At 29.3% G+C, this 5150-nt stretch overlaps 1 long non-coding RNA gene across 1 annotated transcript; it reads left to right on the top strand.

Annotated features, from left to right (window-relative positions):
- Positions 1-272: 272 nt before the first annotated feature.
- LOC121121526 (uncharacterized) lies at positions 273-4792 on the top strand. Its single transcript, XR_005865516.2, has 3 exons — positions 273-426; positions 4158-4355; positions 4461-4792. It is a non-coding gene; the product is annotated as an uncharacterized lncRNA (long non-coding RNA).
- The last annotated feature ends 358 nt before the right edge of the window (positions 4793-5150 follow it).

The raw sequence follows: 5150 nt of genomic DNA, 5'->3' as shown, positions 1-5150 counted from the left end.
ATTGGAAGTTCCTAAGGCTAAACAAATCAGGGATATTGCCTGAGAAGCCCAAATCCGGAGAAGAAAACATAGAACATTGAGGAGGGGTGACCGGAATAGAAAGGCAACTATTAAATTTAATATTGATTTCTAAATTGTGAGTAATATATGTTTTTTTGAAAAATAGTTAATGTAATTCAACCCATATGTACTTTCCCTTAAAATCTTAGGGCAAGAGAAGTTCCGTGTGTATTAATGTATATTTAGTTGCGTTACGTTAAATGCATTGTCATTCTAATTAGTATATTGTAATCAAGAGTATACAAAATAATAAAGAAGTGACCCGAAAAGTGAAGGATTAATCCTTAGTGCAATAACCTAATCACTACAATTAATAACACATCGCAGTGGAACTTTAATCTATGTGAACTCAAATACAACTCTGTAGTAAGGTTTTAGTTCTTTAATTTGATTACCTCATTTTGACATCCAAATACATGGCAGTGGTTCACTTTTTTTAAATTTATTTGGAGATTATACCCCAAGGTGACAAAATGCAATGACGCTGACGTCTACCGCATGCACTCACTAAGCTTCTTCTTCTTGCCCATGATGACCAGAAATTGAGTATTACTTGAAGACTTTTCTTCAGTTATATTCTTCTAGAAATATGCTATTTTTAAATATTGTTAAGCATTTGGTTAACAAAAATGGTATTTATTCCAGTGTGATGTCATGAAATAACTTTCAAACAAAAATTACATGTTTGTGAGATTTTTGTTTCTCTATAAACCATTAAAAAAAATTTCTTTTGTCCCATCTTGGGCACTTAAAAATTCAAAAGTTAAAACTTATAGCTTACCTACTTTAAAATATTTAAATATATATTAAAAATAATCCTTTTTTTTTAAAATTATTATTCAACTGCTCTTATTTTTGAATATATTGAGATTCGTAAATCGGTAATTGAAGGGCACTCCTGATTCTTAATTAGATTTTGTTTAATCTCAAACAAGAATTTTAAAATAAGTAGAGCTCCAAAAATACTCACTGATCCCTTTATAATGTGGATCATTTTTCATTTTATGAAATTGAAAAAATTAATTTCTCCTTTTTTTTTTCTTAGAGCATAATGTTCGGTCGATCGTATATGTACAATTATGACAGGCTAATTTGTTATTAAAAATTCCTGCGTATACAAACCTATGGAAAGATTAAAGGGAGTAGAGACACCAAACATTGTTTTGAATTTAGTTATTGATTAAAAATAATATATTTACTATTATAAACAATGGAATATAAATGTTACGTATTACACCTGTCAATGGAGTTAAAAGAATATAGAAAATACAGTCTGTTTTAATTGTTTTTTCATTGAAACGAGTCAATGGGTTGATCCCCCCTAAATCCAATTGAGTGTACCGGTGGTTTTATAAAATTATATAAAATACGTGCACAACTATTATATCTACGTATTCTAAAATGAATGGAAAAGTCATTTGATACACTTGATTCACTCTTGGAGATATATTTTAGAATATCTATCTTCATCATGAAGTAGTCTCGATGAAATAACTTCATTCGCAAATTGAGAAGAAGAGAGTAGAGATAATCGAATAGAGTAGAGAACAGATCCAAGGAGCTCTCTAAAGTCTCCCTTCTTAATTTGAGTCTGAGATGATGATGCCTAGTGGAGAGTAGATTTAAAGACAACAATCTCATCCATATTAATCCCCTCCGATGACAAAAGGTCTTTGAGTATTTTTGTTGTCTTTTATTTCAACAACAGAGTCAAACAAGAGTGTAGAAGATGGATTGAATAAAATACGATTCTTAATCAATGGAGTCAAATGAATAACACAATTCAGTTTTAATTGATAAAAGAGTGAACAATAATCTTTTAACGGGACATCCTTCATGAAGAATATGCACTTTTCCTTGAGAGTGGATAAATCATATTTATTGGCGCAATTGAGAAGAGGATGTAAACCGATCTAAATATATTTCTGAATCTGGAGGGAGTTATATCAATAAAATCCTGATAATTTTTCTTTGATTTTTTAAAGTATCCATTGAACATCCGTTCAAATACAGGGCTGACAGATCCAAGAATACATTTATGGTCATAAATCCTCTGCAAAGATTATTCTGGTTTCTTTCAACCAGAAAGGAAACATCAGATAAAAGGCTTGACTCAAATAGCTATTTGATCCAACTCAAAACTGATGAGGTTGTGAATGACTTTCGTGAATTTGACTTGTTTTTGAATTTGTTCTCAAATATTTTAGTTCTTTGCACATCAAGTTTTTCTCTACAACTCAAAGTATATGTTTTGAAATGTTGTGAAAATCATTGGGATATTTTAAAAGCATGTGTACAAATTATTTATTTTCCATAGATGTGTGTTATTTTAGACAGGAATGACTGAGCTGCTAATAAAAAGATAATGAATGGAATTTGACCCTTTTGAATAGTTGTGACCTACTTATTTCCCCCGTAGAAATCCTTAAATGCAAATATATCTAGATCTTTTATCTCCATATCTTCCTCCGGTTCCAATCTAAACAACATGGTTAAAGATAGTTTTTTACCCTTTGTTTAAAGGGATTCCAATTATAATTATCAATTTATATCAATTGATCCACCGTAAATATAATGGATTGTTTCATGGTGTCAATCGTATAATCTTTAAGTTAAAATATATGACATAGGTATGCTTGATTGGCCCTGGGATATTTATATCAGAATAACAACAATCGCTTAGTAATTCTATGGAATTACTTCATAATGAAATTTGTACCAATATTGCAGAGTTAAGATTGGTTACAATATTAAAACATTATCTCACTATGTTGTTGTCTAGGGTGAATGACTTACTAAATGTATAAATTTGAAGAAAAGGATCTAATCTTTGATCAGTTGTGTCCTAAATTGATAAAAATTTCAATAAAGATATGAGAAGATATGGATCCCTCATATAACAATATTAAACTGCCATATCCTCTAAATATTGAAATCGTATTATCTTCTTAATAACAAAATTATTATTGCCTAGAATCGGATTAAATATTATGTAGGATGTCAAAGGAAAAATTCCATGGTCATTATCAAAACCAGAAAAATGACAACTCAAATATGTTTAAATGTATAATTGTGATGAATATTACCGAAGTTTTATACAAAATTAACTAAAAATTTTATCAAATTTATAAGTAGAAACTTATTTTAATTTTATAGCATGTCTTCCTTAATGTAAAGTATAATTTATACACATTTCCATTGGTATAAAATATAACAAGTATATTAAAGGTAGTTTAACTTTTTTGAGTGTACTTATTGTGAGATGCATACAACATATTTTTCTTATGAAAAATCCAACATGTTTTAATCATAATATTATGCATGTAAAAAGAAAAAAGAAATATAACAATTATAATTTATTTTTTTAACATTATTTTTCACTTTATCATTGTTATATATAATTTTAATTCCTTATTCGCCGCTAAAAAAAAGAATCAAAAAATATAGATATATAGCAAGGCTTTGAGGTTTTTGTCAAGTTGCCTTTGTGATTTTGGGATCCAAGCACAAGAAAAACTGTATTGATAATAATAATTTGAAGCTTTACTCAAAATATATAATTGAATCCAGTCATAATACTTTTAATTTAACAAAATGCATGTCTCCTACAATGCCCATATTGATAGCCATCCAAACCTTTAAAAATTATGAAACTTTATATTGGCAAAGCCATTCCTTCTCGATACACCATCACAAAGTAATTGGAGTCCCTAAGTAAAGTAGTGTGGTCAAAGATTACGAAAGGACTTTTAGTAAACTATAATCTTCTTGTCTTGGATGAAACTAGGATCAATGACTGCAGTATTAATCGGTACTCTGTATGGTCATTGTTAGATTGACTTTTTGGTACAGATTTCTGTAGCAAGAGACTAAAGGTTTTCAGCCCCCCCCCCTCCCCCACAAATTAAGGAATTTTTGCTTTATACAAGAATTTTTATTGGTCTGGACGACAAAATTATACGCGAAGAAAAGAATCATTTTTTTAAAAGCTTTATTTTCTTAAAAAAAACCATTGGGGTATTATATGCAGCAAAATCAAAAATTTAAAATTAGATTTTGTGTGAATAACTATAGATTTTTGAAATTTTTTTCTTTAGGCTGGAAATGAAGAAAGCACAATACATATATTTATTTTTTTGTCCTGATTGATAATCCTAATTGTTCCGCACATTTCTAATAGCATGAATCCATTGTCTGTACCTAGTCGGATCAGAAGGGAACCGATGATTAGAAACTTGATGGTTTTATCCGTCTCGGTTGGCCAATGACGCAGCTAGGAGCAATACATGTATGAGGTATAATTATAATACACTAATGCGTAATGATAAATATATATTTTTGGCTACTAAAATTGTACATCCTTAGACAGGAATAAAATAATGACTATTCCATTTATCTAGCCTTCCTTTGTAGACACTTTAAAAAAGCAGACTGAATTTTGTAGAATTTGATGCCTTGTAACTACTACGGCCTTCTGAAACGAAGCATTGACCACAATACTGATGAATTTCAACGCAACGACACCTACTTTGGACCAATAAGAGTAGTCAACACAATTCTTACGTTTTTACTGCATACCTAAATATTTAGAAGTATATAATTGTAATAATTGTAAATCGTAGTAAATTAATCAATTATCAAATACATCATAAGGCTAAAAAATTAAGACAAAAAAATATAAACATAAATCTTATTTATACAAAATTAAACTTTAAATCTTCCTCCTCCTCTTCCTCAGCCTACTGCTGTAGATGCTTAAAGATGTTTTTTTGTTTGAAAGCGGGAGTGGGGTATCTATGTCACTCATCAATAAAGCTGGGCTGGTTTTTTTTTTGCACAGGATTTTTTTTATTTTGAATAAATTAAAGTAATGTAGTTACTTGAATAGTTATTTTTTGATGATCAGATATCCACTATTATAAAATATGTATCAATCCAATTTCTGCAGATGTGCAAGGGTAAATCAATTTCCTATCCAACTAACATAGTTTCGAAAATTGGGATACAGTACTAACCATCTACTTAATCTTTTATCAATCAAATTATATCAAAATTCTTCGATATCTAAGATACAAATTTTGTTAGATATG

This window comes from Lepeophtheirus salmonis, chromosome 1 (assembly GCF_016086655.4).
Source record: "Lepeophtheirus salmonis chromosome 1, UVic_Lsal_1.4, whole genome shotgun sequence".
Taxonomy (NCBI): Eukaryota; Metazoa; Arthropoda; class Copepoda; order Siphonostomatoida; family Caligidae; genus Lepeophtheirus; species Lepeophtheirus salmonis.
Note: the sequence above shows the minus strand (reverse complement) of the source record. Positions and strands in the feature narration are given on the sequence as shown.